Source organism: Cherax quadricarinatus, chromosome 26 (genome assembly GCF_038502225.1).
Source record: "Cherax quadricarinatus isolate ZL_2023a chromosome 26, ASM3850222v1, whole genome shotgun sequence".
In the NCBI taxonomy this organism is placed as follows: Eukaryota; Metazoa; Arthropoda; class Malacostraca; order Decapoda; family Parastacidae; genus Cherax; species Cherax quadricarinatus.
This window is the reverse complement of record NC_091317.1, coordinates 34,116,444-34,132,041: the sequence shown is the minus strand read 5'-3', so window position 1 is coordinate 34,132,041 and position 15,598 is coordinate 34,116,444. Positions and strand designations below refer to the sequence as shown.

The window sequence follows — 15,598 nt, the reverse complement described above, 5'->3', positions numbered from 1 at the left end:
GAATCTCGCTTTCAAAGATTAAACAATATCTCTACCACATCTGCTAGGAAAATGATAGGATGGAGGATGGATAATGAGAACCTTCAAAACTAGGGATGCCAAGGCATTGATTCTCTTCCAATCTTTCTCTCTAGGCTGGAATATTGTTGTACACTACAGTCCTTTGCAAGGCAGGCAAAATTGCAGACCTGGAGAACATACAGAGAACTTTCACTGCATGTATAAGTACAATATAGCACCTAAATTACTGGGAATGGTTGAAGTCCCTTGATTTGTATTCCCTGGAATGCAGGCAAGAAAGATGCATATCAATATAGACTTGAAAAATCCTAAAGGGACTAGGCCCAAATCTGCACATGAAAATCACTCACTATCAAAGCAAAGGATTGGGCAGGAGATGCAACATCCCCTGATGAAAAGCAGGGATGCCATGAGTATGGTAGGAGACAACACTGTCAGGGGCCCAAGACTGTTCAACTGCCTCCCCCTTCTGTATACTGGGATTACCAATAGACCCCTAGCTGTCTTTAAGGTGCTGGACAGGCACCTAAAGTCAGTTCTTGATCAGCTGGGCTGTAGTTCATACCTGTTTACATGTGGTGAACAGTAACAGCCTGGTTGATCAGGCCCTGATCCACCACTAGACTAGTCACAGACTGGGCTGTGGGGGCATTGACCCCTGAAACAATCTCGAGGTATACATAATGACTTGTGCTGACATTTTGGTCCGAATTTGACCATTAACTAGTTGGTCAGTTAGATCGAAACGCAAGTTTCATTCTTGTGTAGGTTATTTGTGTGTTCAAGATGTGGAATTGTGCCTTTTCATTCGGTAAACCTTCTGTTCTGTTGCTCAAGCACATGAAACTGCTCATTAAACTATCAGAACTACCCAGTAAAGTGCACAAGTCTTTAATTTGGTCAGTTTAAACAATTACAAAAATTACAATTTAAAAAGTTCAGAATAAACATTTGGCATTCCAGAGACTAAAGCAATTTTTCCTCTTCATTAATCACTTTCTCAGGCCTCTCATATTACACTAGCCTTCCATTTTCAGTTCGTCAAGGGTTTTTGCCCTGTCGAATAATGAAGCAGAATCAGGGAAGGTTAGTCTTTATTTAGGGCAGGGGTTCCCAAACTCGGGTGCACGCACTACCAGGGGGGGGTGCCACAGCCCTAATGAAAAGCACAATTCCATCTATTTTAGCAAAAACTAGGCATTCATCATTTTTTCTTTTTAACAAGTCTGCCGTCCCACTGAGGCAGGGTGACCCAAAAAGTAAGAAAATCCCCAGGAAGAAAATACTTTTAACATTTTAACACTTTCACCTCACTCACATAATCACTGTTTTTGCAGAGGTGCTCAGAATACAACAGTTTAGAAACATATATGTATAAAGATACACAACATACCCCTCCAAACTGCCAATTAGTCTTATTTTAATAAATACCCAAATAATCTTTGATAATAAATTTTTCATTCTATGTTTAGGGACTTTACTAAAAATGCATTGCTCTGGTCTATTATAGCAAAGATGTGCCCTCCTGTCCTCCTTTTTCAGATTGTGATGGCTCACTTCCGTGATATATTTTTAGCACGTGTTTAATTGATTTTTGTTGGTTTTGGCTGAGAGTTGTAGATTTTAGTTAAGTGTTGAAATTTGTAGAGTAGTTCATATGCCACATGTGGAAGGTGTTTGTTGAAACACCAGCATACTTACCAGTGAATTGTCATTGCAACTGATATTTTTAAGTTTTCAAAGATTATTACTGTGTGTCCTTAAAAAATTTGAAGATAGAGAATGTTTTATGAAGGTAATAACACCAAAAGAATGAAATTTGATGGAAAACTTTATTTATGCAGGCGCAAAGTTATCAGTCTTCACGTATTTTATGCATCAACGATTTCACTGACTTCAGTAATATTTTAACACAAGTTAGCAGAATTTAAGTAATGATGCAATGAATATCCCGTCCTGACGCTTAGACGTTTACCTCTCCAGTTGCATTGATGCAGGGATGGGCTCTCGGTCAAAGCAGACCTATCCTTGAATCTTTCCTGCTATCCTCCCATTTCCCATACAATGTATAATCTTGAGTGGTTCAGAACTCTTCTGATTATCATGTGTGTGTTTTAAAAATGGTTTGACCTTGTAAAGCTTTGCTTATCAAACTTTTTTGCATTTTGTTAGAACACTGACTACTGAAGTAGTCAGTGTTCACTAAGAATTGAATTAGTGTAATTTCATGTGTTGGTTAATATAAACCTGATGTCTGGCAGCTACCTCAAGCTTGCCCACCGTATGACTTTGGAAGCTGTTAGTACAGCAATTCCGTGTCGTGCATCAGAGATAAACTAGTCCCCTGGTGTAACAACCAGGTGAGGATTGGAGTGTGTATATTCCATAACTTCTTGAAGCTCCTAGTGGGCTATGATCAAGGGGATAAGCCATATACTCTACAAAACCATGTTACTTTAATTTTATGTATGTACAAGACTGTTTAGTTTATAAGCATTTGATGTATTTGCAAGCACTTGTTTTGTAATGTATGGCAGCGCTGTATAGCCCTTGTGGCTTAGCTCTTCTTTTTGATTATAATAATAATAATAATAATAATTTGTAATGTATGGTACTTTACAGAAGCAAACATGGAAGTTGGTGTAACCATCTTGGAAAATATCCCTGTGGTTTTTTCTGTATGTAGTTGGCTGAACCCACCAACTGTTTGGTCTGAGCATATTTTGGAAGAATGCAGAACACACTTCTGTAAGACCTGGTAAGATAATCAGTTTAAAATTCTAAAATTTTTAAAGTTGGTAAATACGTACTTGTAAATTTTTATCCATTTTATGCTTAACATTCCTACTATCATCTGTTAGTTAGAAAAAATTGTTAATAGATTTATATTTCCACTGGAAGCCCTTTACTACCATGGCAGTTTCAATTGCCCATGAATATTAGACTATTTTGACTTAAAGGATGGTATGTTTTACTGATTTTCTAGCTGGCATAAGGCAAAGGAGGCACTCGCAAATCTCTCATTGCAGTGGTAGGACCAGGTTAGCGAGAAAGTGATTTAGAGCCCTTGCCAAGGTGAAGTACTACTAAGAACCAAATCAAATACTATGTACAGTGGACCCTTGAATTTAGTAGTGCCTTTTCTGTATGCAAAACTATATATTACCTATAAAATGTATTGTTTAATATTTTTGGGTGTCTGGAATGGTTTAATTGGATTTACATTATTTCCTATGGGAAATATTAACAAAACATACATTTTATAGATAATAAAAATGTTTTGTATACAAAAAAGGCACTACTAAATTTGACGGTCCACTGTATTTGATTTGGTTCTTAACCTTTTCACTCTTTGGCCTGCAAAAATTAAGGGGCTTGGACTTCCAGCAAGCGTGCATGAGCGTGTTAGATAGGAGTGAATGGAGACGAATGATACTTGGGACCTGTCGATCTATTGGAGTGTGAGCAGGGTAATATTTAGTGAAGGGATTCAGGGAAACCGGTTATTTTCATATAGTCGGACTTGAGTCCTGGAAATGGGAAGTACAATGCCTGCACTTTAAAGGAGGGGTTTGGGATATTGGCAGTTTGGAGGGATATGTTGTGTATCTTTATACGTGTATGCTTCTAAACTGTTGTATTCTGAGCACCTCTGCAAAAGCAGTGATAGTGTGAGTGTGGTGAAAGTGTTGAATGATGATGAAAGTATTTTCTTTTTGGGGATTTTCTTTCTTTTTTTGGGTCACCCTTCCTCGGTGGGAGACGACCGACTTGAAAAAAAAAAAAACCACTCTAACACTATATCCCCCTCTGCTTTTAACATTTGTATCATGATCCTGTCAGTTCCAGCTGCTGTACCCCCTTTCATTCTATGTAATGCCTAGTGCACTTCCCCCCCACACTCACATCCTGCTCTTCACTCATAAAAGATGGTATACCTCCCTGACTAGTGCATGAAATTACCGCCTCCCTTTCATTGTCGACATTTTGAAGTTCCTCAAAATATTCCTGCCATCTACCCAATACCTCCATCTCCCCATCTGCTAGCTCCCCTACTGTTTTTAACTGACATCCATTCATTTCCTAGGCTTTCTTAACTTGTTTAACTCCAAAATTTTTTTTTCTTACTTTCATTAAAATTTCTTGACGGTGCCTCTCCCACTCTCGTCTACTCTCCTTTTTAACTCGCCAGTCTCTTCACCTTTCTTTTGCTCTCCATATACTCTGCTCTTCTTATGACACTTATGCTTTGTAAAAACCTCTCATAAGCTACGTTTTTCTTTTATCACACCCTTTACTTCATCATTTCACCAATCACCCCCCCTCCCCCCCTCCCCAATAATACTTGCACCAGCCCACCTTTCTGCCAGTAGTTGCTCATCTCGCCTGAACTTCCTCCTCCCTTAGTTTATACACTTTCACCTCTCTTGTTAACATTTTCCTTTTGTCCCATCTACCTCTTACTCTAACTGTAATTACAACTAATGATCTGATATATCAGTTGCCCTTACCCATCAACCTTTTATCCACCAATACACAATCTAAAAAAACTCATTTTGTGCTATATTATACCTTGTATATTTATTTATCCTCTTTTTCATAAAATATGTATTACATATTACCAAACCTCTTTCTACACAGTTCAATTAAAGGCTCCTCATTTTCATTTACCCCTGGCACCCCAAATTTACCTACTACTTCTTCCATGGCATTTTTACCCACCAGCATTGAAATCCCCAACCAGAAGTACTCTCACACTTGGTTCAAAACTCCCCATGCATTCAATCAACATTTCCCAAAATCTCTCTCTCCTCTACACTTCTCTCTTTTCCAGGTGCATATATGCTTACTATAACCCACTTTTCACATCCAAGTATTTTAGTACCAAAATGCTGTGTGATGCCTGGGTTTTGGATGCTCGAGCAGGCTAGAGGCAGTAATATTCTTGAGGGTGATGTGGTGTGAATGTTGAAATTGGTATAGAGGTTTAAAAGCAATGTGGAGATGATTGAAAAGGCTGAGGAGGGGTTAACATGTTGGGAAGGTAGAAGAGGGAAATGGTGCATAAATCTGGGTTGGAAGGTAGGAGTGGGGGCTGTCATGGAATGGAGGGAGGGTGCGAGGGATATTTTGAGATTTAGGCATAAGCATCCAGCAGGCTTGAGTGTTAATGGTGAATGGATAAAATTTAGTATTCATTGATGTGTTGGAGTGAGAACAAGGTAACAAGAAGGGATTCAGGGAAAGTGGTTAGCTGGATCCTTCCTGCCTCCAGGATTTCCCTAAATATTTTCATAAATATTACCTTATTCACATCCCACCAACTTATCTTTATTCACTATCTAATATTGCACAATCCTACTGATCAGTGCTCAAGCCCCTAATGCTCAAAGCTTCCTTTATTCTGCCCCCTCCCCTACTCTTCCTTTCACTACCAAATTTAACAGCTATCCTATACATGTCCAACCTCAAAATGACCTAACCAACTCCTCACCTCTGATCTATGCATTTGGTGTGCCCAGATAGATTTTAATTTCTTCACATGTTTTATATAAAAATGGTTATAACCGACCTTAATTTTTAAAGGGGTGGGCCCGTAATCCAGCGGAAGGCCTCGGTCAGATGACCAATGCTCCAATGGCAGGTCATGATCTGACTAAGACACGCACATTTTGTATTGCTTGTACTGGAATGGTGAATATTGTTATTCTATGATGATCAGCTGCTCAGATAACATATGTTGATACTAAAAGCTGTTGCCTTCCTTCTGATGAGAGGATAGTGATTGATATATTGAATATAGAAATTCAGTTCTAAAGATTTGACTTTCAACAGGAGTAACATTTGAGTGACATACAAAGAAGCTACTATGGAAGATCCACAATGGTCTTCGAAAAGTTGTCTGCATTGGAGCATGGCATCCAGGCAGAGTTCAGCTCAGTTGCACATGCTGGCCTGAAATGAACAGAAACGTATTGCAGTGGACAGGGTGTACACACCAAGCATGGAAAGGCGAGTCCTCAGAGGTGTGTAATCAGCTGTCTTGTTAGAGGTAGGCTCATGCTCCCCTTTATTATTTTTTTAAATTCATTCATTTACTTCGTACATGTTTGCATTGGTTATAATCTCAGGTGTTCCGAAAATGTAGTTAAAAGTATAGTGGATTGAGTTTTTAGTAACTAGAATTTTTATTAAAGTTTACCACTTTGGCTTTAATTTAGAGTAGATTTTTGGTGTAGGTGAATAATGTACAAACGTATACTAGGTTAAGAACAACGCTGCCACAGATTGAAGTCTCACTGCAGTGAATGGTGTTTCCCTCAAGGTGAAGTGAACCAGGACTGTTACGATTAAGGGTTGCTATGCAGAACCCAAGAAACACGTCTAAGGAAGGTATGTAGCTGGCAGTTTAATTGCTAGGCAGTTTGGTAATACTTTAAAGGTATTTAATATGATGAGAAAATGAAGCCGAATTTATGAATTTAATGTGATATTCAATGATAGGACTGATTCGACTATAAATTGGAAGAAGTGCCTTCTGTGAAAACTTGACTCCACAAGATTTACATTTCAGATCCTTCTTCAAATGTGGTGCAGTGCCTCTGAAAAGATCTGCCTAGCCTCATTGTTACCAGTAGGAAGATGTCATGGTAGTTTCCAGACAAGTGTTGAAAAGGCTTCATTCTTGGCACCCCTGTAGCACAAAAAAATAAAAAGTAGCAGGATGTTTTTTTAAAACCATAGAATGTTTCAATTACCATTTATAACCCCTTTTGTAAATGGTGGAATATTTGATACTTGCCTAGTTCATCCCATGTGAAATCCTGATATATTTGAGGCCCTATTGACTAGATTTATCCTCTCGGGATTGAACCTGATTGCTTCCCATTCAACAAGTACTGTATAACCACTGGGTTTAGGTTAGAGCTTCCCCTACTATGCAGAATGTCTTTTTCAAAGGAGGTTCCTTAATGCCAGTGTTGTTACCCTCATTGCCTCTCCATTTACACAGATGTTGTATAGCCCTTAAGTATTTAGTGCTTCATGGAAAAAATGACCATGTTTAGTGCCTCCATTTAATGTGACAACCAGGGCAACTTCCGTGGTGGGTGCGATGGTTACCTTTGCACCTTAAAGGTGCCATTTGCTGGCGAAGAACTTGATCCAAGATGCTGGATTCCCTGGATAAATTTTTTTTTTTTAACAAGTCGGCCGTCTCCCAGCGAGGAAGGGTGACCCAAAAAGAAATCCCCTGAAAGAAATCTAAAAGAAAATACTTTCATCATTCAACTCTTTCACCTCACTCGCACATTATCACCGTTTTTGTAGCAGTGCTCAGAACACAACAGCTTAGAAGCATATACATATAAAGATACACAACATATCCCTCCAAACTGTCAATATCCCGAGCCCCTCCTTTAGAGTGCAGGCATTGTATGTCCCATTTCCAGGACTCGAGTCCCGCTATATAAAAATAACCGGTTTCCCTGAATCCCTTCACTAAATATTACCCTGCTCACACTTCAACAGACCATCAGGAAGGGTAACTGAAGTTTCCAGAAATTTGTGTGAAATACATCATTTTTGCTTTTTTTAAATGGCCGACAAGAAATCAAATTAAAATAGATGTAAAATAAATGCCATGAAACAATATTGTGCAAAAATAATTCTGATCTGTTATAACCAATTTGAGCATTAAACCCCGAAGTTATACAGTGCTCCAGGGTGGGATGACTGAACGGAGTAATACAGATTATAGTAAAAGCGCTAAAGCCACAAGGGCTATACAGAGCATGGAGGAATACAGACTATTGTGCAGGTAGGAGTGCAACAGGAAAGTTTGCCTTGGGGTAGCAGTATTGTGGTGCTCCAGTTTTCCCATTGTCTAAATTATGTCACCATGGTTGTTTAATATTTATAGATGGGGTTGTAAAGGAAGTAAATGCTAGGGTGTTCGGGAGAGGGGTGGGATTAAATTTTGGGGAATCAAATTCAAAATGGGAATAGTTATTTTGCTGATGATACTGTGCTTATGGGAGATTCTAAAGAAAAATTGCAAAGGTTAGTGGATGAGTTTGGGAATGTGTGTAAAGGTAGAAAGTTGAAAGTGAACATAGAAAAGAGTAAGGTGATGAGGGTATCAAACGACTTGGATAAAGAAAAATTGGATATCAAATTGAGGAGTAGTATGGAAGAAGTGAATGTTTTCAAATACTTGGGAGTTGGTGTCGGCGGATGGATTTGTGAAGGATGAGGTTAATCATAGAATTGACGAGGGGAAAAAAGGCGAGTGGTGCATTGAGGTATATATGGAGTCAAAAAATGTTATCTATGGAGGCAAAGAAGGGAATGTATGAAAGTATAGTAGTACCAACACACTTATATGGGTGTGAAGATTGGGTTGTGAATGCAGCAGCGAGGAGGCGGTTGGAGGCAGTGGAGATGTCCTGTTAAGGGCAATGTGTGGTAAATATGCAGAAAATTCGGAGTGGTGAAATTAGGTTAAGGTGTGGAGTTAATAAAAGTATTAGTCAGAGGGCAGAAGAGGGGTGGTTGAGGTGGTTTGGTCATTTAGAGAGAATGGATCAAAGAATGACATGGAAAGCATATAAATCTATAGGGGAAGGAAGGCGGGGTAGGGGTCGTCATCGAAAGGGTTGGAGAGAGGAGGTTTCGTGGGCAAGGGGCTTGGACTTCCAGCAAGCGTGCTTGAGCGTGTTAGATGGGAGTGAATGCAGACGAATGGTACTTGGGACCCGAGTGAGAGCAGGGTAATATTTAGCGAAGGGATTCAGGGAAACCTGTTATTTTCATATAGTCGGACTTTAGTCCTGGAAATGGGAAGTACAATGTCTGCACTTTAAAGGATGAGTTTGGGATATGTTGTGTATCTTTATACGTATATGCTTCTAAACTGTTGTATCCTGAGCACCTCTGCAAAAACAGTGATAATGTGTGAGCGTGGTGAAAGTATTGAATGATGAATGTATTTTCTTTTTGGGGATTCCTTTTTTTGGGTCACCCTGCCTCGGTGGGATTATTATTATTATAATCAAGGGGAAGCGCTAAACCCGGAGGATTATACAGCGCCTGGGGGGAGGGGGATGTGGAAGGCATTCAGGCTTAATTCGGGGAACTGGAGCACAGATCCAATTCCCTAAATCAAGATACCTTCCTTGGGGGGGGGGGGGGGCTTCTGTGGGAGACGGCCTTGTTGAAAAAAAAAAAAATCCAGGGGAGCACTAAACCCCATTGTCTAAAAAAAAAAAAAAAAAACTGCTATTGCCCCAGCACTATATTATTATAATCAAGGGGGAAGGGCTAAACCCGGAGGATTATACAGCGCCTTGGGGGGAATGGATGTGGGAGGCATTCAGGCTTAATTCGGGGAACTGGAGCACAGATCCAATTCCCTAAATCAAGAGCCCCTCACCAACATCAAGGAACCTTCCTTGAGGGGCCCCCCCAGGCGCTGTATAATCCTCCGGGTTTAGCGCTTCCCCTTGATTATAATACCACCTCCAGATAGAGCAGAAACGACATCCCGATGGACACCAATGCGTGTCCTACCCCTTCTATTTCACAACCCATGCAAGAGTATTCCTCCACAATATTCTAATTCTTCCTTCCACGTCCCCATGTGTTAACTTTAAGAAATAAAAGCAATGGGCTTTGAGGATCAGTAGTCACTTATTTCTGTACATAGTCTTTTACAATGCAATATTTGTGGCCTTAGGGGCAATCGAGAGGTCCAATTGTTGCTCCCTCAGTATGTGTTGGATTGGAAGAGCCCAAAATTCATTCTGCTGTCATTCGCCGCCCCTCAAGGAAGGTTCCTTGATGTTGGTGAGGGGCTCTTGATTTAGGGAATTGGATCTGTGCTCCAGTTCCCCGAATTAAGCCTGAATGCCTTCCACATCCCCCCCCCCCCAGGTGCTGTATAATCCTCCGGGTTTAGCGCTTCCCCCTTGATTATAATAATAAATGTCATTCGCCGTGTTTCGGGCTACTTGCTGATACACTTCCGATCCTTTACCTGATGAATCATTTAATAAAAGTGTGCTTTTACGCGCTGATGTACTGTATCAAGTTTTTATTCCTTCCCAGCTGCATTGTACTGCAGCTCGTATTTATTTACACCTATGGTTTACAGTTTGCCGTTTATCTTTCTCCCTCCCATGCATGCTGTGTCTGATATAGAACACAGTAAAGTCCCAGGCAGCCACGGTAAAAAGCTCTGTTCCACAAGGCACAGTACTCGCTCTCAATTATTCCTCATTCTCATTTCTGAGAGATGAGTCATAATAGCTCCATGTCTTCCTTTGTGAATGACACCCGGATTACCATGGCAGTGACCTCCATCGAAGACACCACGAGACTAAGTGGACAGCAACCAAATCTTTGAATGGGCCACTGAAAAAACAATATGAAGTTCAACGAGGAGAAATTTCATCTGCTCAGATATGGGGAAACTTGTGAAATCAAAAATGTATCAGGGTGTACAAATTCTAGATATACAATAGAGCGGGAAAGTAATGTGAAGGACCTGGCCTTCAAAGACCACAACAATGTTTCCACCTCGTCTGCTAGGAAGCTGTATATCCCTTGTGGCTTAGCGCTTTTTTTTTTTTTATTATAATAATAATATGCTAGGAAAATGGTAGGATGGGTAATGAGAACCTTCAAGACTAGGGATGCCAAGCCCATGATTTTCTTCAAATTGCTTGTGCTCTCTAGGCTGGAATATTGCTGTACACGGCTCCCTTCAACACTGGCGACATTGCAGACCTGGGGAGTGTACAAAGAACATTCACTGCACATAAGTATGGTAAGGCACCTAAATTACTGGGAACGGTTGAAGGTCCTTGATCTGTATTCCCTGGAATGCAGGCGAGAGACATGCATGATATACACTTGGAAGGTCCTGGAGGGATTGGTACCAAACCCGCACAAGAAAATCACTCCCTATGAAAGCAAAAAACTCGGCAGGAGATGCAACATTCCCCCAACGAAAAGCAGGGGTGCAACGAGTACATTGAGAGAACACTTATTGTGTCTGGGGTCGAAGACTGTTCAACTGCCTCCCAGCCTACATAAGGGGGATTACCAATAGACCCCTGGCTGTCTTTAAGGTGGCACTGGACAGGCACCTCAAGTCAGTACCTGACCAACTGGGCTGTGGCTCGTATGTCAGATGCATGCAGCCAGTAGTAACAACCTGGTTGATCAGACCCTGATCCACCATGAGGCTAGTCTCAGACCAAGCCAAGGGGGCATTGACCCCTGAAACCCTCTCCAATTATTATAATCAAAAAGAAGCGCTAAGCCACAAGGGCTATACAGCGCTGCAGGGCAGGAAGGAAGCGAGGGCATCAGGTGGCAAAAGGGAGGTGGATGAGTAATAGGTTACGGATAGCAGTGGATGGTGAAAGGGTAAAGGGCAGCAAGAGACTGAGCTAGAAAGGGCTGAGGGGAGTGAGTAAGGTATCATCAGAGTTTGTGGAGTAAATCAGACGTTGTCAAGAAGTCAATGAGTCAGGATTAAAGGAGGGTCCATCAGCAAGAAGGGAAGGTAAAGAGAGAGTAGTAGAATGAAGACGGCGTTGGAGGTAAATTCTGCTTGCTCGTTGATAGAGAGGGCAGTCTAACAGAATGTGGCTAATCGATACTGGAACTTGACACTGCCCACAGAGAGGTACAGGGTGCCTCTCCATGAGATACCCGTGAGTAAGACGTGTGTGGCCAATGCGAAGACGGGAGAGAGTGGTCTCCCAACCACGCCACTGATGACAAGAAGACGGCCAGTAACCTATGCTCGGTTTAATAGAATGAAGTTTGTTACCAAGCAGAGTTGACCAACGTTGTTGCCAACGGGTGTGAAGGTGGGTAGCTATTGCAGCAAAATAGTCCAGAAATGGAACACCTCTATAGGAAATTGGTAGGTCATGTACTGCTGACCGCGCAGCAGTGTCTGCCTGTTCATTGCCCTGTACGTCGACATGACCAGGGACCCAACAAAAAATAATATCTATGCTTCGTAGAGATACGGCATAGCCAAAGTTGGATACGGAGAACTAGGGGGTGAGATGTATCAAATTTTCGTATAGCCTGCAGAGCACTAAGGGAGTCTGAGACTACCACAAATGATGACACAGGCATAGATGCGATACGAATAAGTGCTGCAAGAATGGCATACAGTTCAGCAATAAAAATGCTAGCCGAAGATAGTAAATGCCCCCGCACGACGCTGTCCGGAAACACTGCTGCAAATCCGACGTCGTCTGAAGACTTAGAGCCATCTGTGTACACAGCGGTGGCATGAGAATGGGAGTGGAAGTGATAAAGAAAAAGAGAGCGGGAAGCCACCGTAGGCAGTTGAGCTTTCGAGCAAGGGAGTGAGAAAGAACAGACCCGAACAGCTGGAACTTCCCAGGGGGGTAGGGAAAAGTGAGATACTACATGAACATATAAAGGTGGTAACTGAAGGGAAGACAAGAGTGAATGTAGGCGAAGAGAAAAGGGACGGAGCAAACGGGCGGCGAACGAATAAAGAATGTCTACTAATATCGGTGACCATTCTATAAATGGAAGGATTGTGGAGATCGTGAGAGCGTACATAGTAGCGAAGGCAATGGGCATCACGGTGATCAGACAAGGATGGAACATTCGCTTCTGCATAGAGGCTCTCAACAGGGGAAGAGTGAAAAGCACCAAGGCACAAACGTAATCCTTGGTCATGGATAGAGTTAAGGCTAGAGAGAGTAGCAGGAGAGGCCGCGGAATAAATCTGGTCACCATAATCGAGTTTCGATAAAACGAGGGCTGAATGTAGGCGAAGCAGAGTTCAACGACCAGCTCCCCAGGAAAGATGAGCAAGGGTTTTAAGAAGGTTTAGCCGGCTGTGACAAGTTGCCTTCAGAGGTAATGTGAGGTTTCCAGGATAACCTACGGTCAAAGAGAAGGCCTAGAAACCTGACTATCACGTTCGGGGATACGGGAGCCATAGAGATACAAAGGATGATCGGAGATGACAGAGCGTCTAGTGAAAGTAATTTGGTGAGTTTTGGTACTTGAAAATTTAAACCCATGCGTGGTGGCCCAAGTGGAAACATGGTCGACTGCATGCAGGAGAGAAACTGCAATGAGACGACAGTCAGCGCCTACACAAGCAATAGCGAAGTCATCAACATAAAGTGATGACCAAATATTGGGTGGAAGAACAGAGGCCAAATCATTTATAGCAAGGAGAAAAAGTGTTGTACTTAGAACACATCCCTGAGGGACACCTTCAGCTTGGACGAAGTCCGGGGAAAGAACATTATTGACTAACACGGAAATGTCTGTCAGTTAAAAAGTTCTTAAGGAAGGATGGTAGATTGCCTCGGAGGCCTAAGGAATGGGCCTGGGCCAAAATATTATACCTCCAAGTTGTCATATGCCTTCTCAAGGTCAAAAAATATGGCAATAACCGAGTGATTATTCGCAAAGGCATTACGAACATACGTATCCAAGCGTAGTAAGGGGTCTATGGTAGAACGACCCTTACGAAAGCCATATTGACTAGCGGAGAGACTGTTGTGTGTCTCTAAATACCACATTAAACGTCGATTTACGAGACGTTCCATCACTTTGCAAACTGCACTAGTAAGAGCGATGGGACGATAGTGGGAGGCATCATGTCCTGTAGTACCCGGTTTGCTGAAAGGGAGAACAATGGCAGATTTCCACAGCTGGGGAAGAACTCCTTGTGCCCAAATAAGATTGAAGAGGTGTAAGAGGACTACAAGGGCTGACCGATGTAAATGTTGTAACATACAAATATGAATATGAATGTCGTCAGGCCCAGCTGCCGATGATCAGCAAGCTGAGAGCGTTGCCTCTAGTTCTTGAAGTGTAAAAGGCACATTATACTGTTCTCTGAGAGAAGAAAAGTCCAAGGGTACTAACTCTCTGGCAGACTTTGAGGAAAGAAACGAGGGGCATAGATGGAGCCCCCGGGAAATACGGACCAGATGTGTGCCAAGTTCAATGGCAACGTCGAGAGGGTTTGCTACATCAACACCAGCGACCCGTAGAACAGGAGCCGGGTCAGGAGAGTATTTACCACTCAATTTCCTCACTTTTTTCCAGACTGCACTCATAGAAAAAGCAGAGGTGATGGTGGAAACAGTCTCGCCAACAAGTGCGTTTAGCTTCACGGATGACACGGCAAGCGATCGCACGCTTCTGCTTAAAATCAAGAAGTCTCTCAGCGGTTCTATTGTACCGGTACCTGCCCCATGCAGCGCGTTTCAAACATACTGCACGAGCACAAGCACGAGACCACCAAGGCACGCACTTCTGAGAATGCCTGCCTGAGGTTTGGGGTATAGAAGAGAAGCTGCGGTATAAACTGACGTCGAGAAGAGGTGTAGGAGCTCATCAATGGAGGACGAAGAAGGAACCTCACTAAAAGCAGTGAGGTGCGAGTAAAGATCCGAATTTGCCCGATCAAATTGCCAGCGAGGGCTACGGAAAGGTGGTGAATAGGAAGGAGAAGTAAGAATGATTGGAAAATGATCGCTGTCATGTAAGTCCGGTAGAACAGACCAGGTGAAGTCTAGTGCAGTGGAGGAAGAGCAGACTGATAGATCGATGCAAGAGAGAGTATGAGTACGAGGATCAAAATGGGTGGGAGTACCCGTATTTAAAACATGGAGGGGGTGAGAGGCGAGAAAAGCCTCCAACTGGACGCCACGTGAGTCACAATGAGACCCCCCCAGAGGAAATGGTGGGCATTAAAATCACCAAATAACAGAAGTGGTGGTGGTAAGGATGAAACAAGAAAGGCAAAGTCTGGGATAGAAAATGCTCGAGAAGGAGAGAGATATAAAGAACATATTGTAAACCACTTATTCAAGTGGATACGGGCTGCAGTGTAATGCAGCGAGGTATGGACAAATAGTTGACAGTACGGAATATCATTGCGTAGAAGAAGGGCACTTTCATTAAAGGTCCCATCTGAGAAAGGATCCTAAGAATACAATAAATTATAGCCTGAGATAGGTTGGAAAACAGCCGAGTGTAATTTTGGTTCTTGTAAGCAAGCACCAACAGGGGAAAACCTGGAAAGCAACATCTGAAGCTCACCCCGATTACCCCTGAGGCCGTGGATATTCCACTGTAAATAGGCCATGATTGGCGATGAAGAAAATACCAGGAATCCGTAGGGAAAGGCACTTACGGACTAGAGGGGTTAGAAAAGTCAACGTGTGGTGGCACTGCAAGACGTTCAAGCAGCGAAGGAACGGAGCGTTGCGACGAATGGGGTTGTGAAGATGGAGGAGAGGGAAGAGAAGGAACAGGAAGTGAATCAGTGTCCATTGAAGGTTTAGTCTCTGCAATATATTCTGAAATGGCTTCAAGTGTTTCTGAATTCAAAGATGTATGGGAGACCATATTGGAGATAGAAGGGGGAGGGTGAGTAAAGATTGGGACAGTAATGGACTGTACCAAAGTAGAGGGGGAGGAAAGTGTAAGGGACTGGAGATGAAGTGTGGGGGGGGGACAGAAGAGGCAGAAACCTGGGAGGTGGCAG

The 15,598-nt window shown here is 42.4% G+C and overlaps 1 long non-coding RNA gene across 6 annotated transcripts in view; it reads left to right on the top strand.

Moving 5' to 3' along the window:
• LOC128691727 (uncharacterized) overlaps nt 1-6,767 on the top strand; it is a 31,096-nt gene extending 24,329 nt beyond the window's left edge. For 3 of the 6 annotated variants that reach the window (XR_008407470.2, XR_008407471.2, XR_008407469.2), the window contains 4 exons: nt 2,644-2,779; nt 5,857-6,047; nt 6,287-6,414; nt 6,596-6,767. This is a non-coding gene — a long non-coding RNA (uncharacterized lncRNA). Of the gene's footprint in view, nt 1-2,643; nt 2,780-5,856; nt 6,074-6,286; nt 6,415-6,595 lie in introns of all 6 variants that reach the window. The other 3 variants (XR_008407473.2, XR_008407472.2, XR_008407474.2) reach the window with 3 other exon arrangements.
• Nucleotides 6,768-15,598: the final 8,831 nt, after the last annotated feature.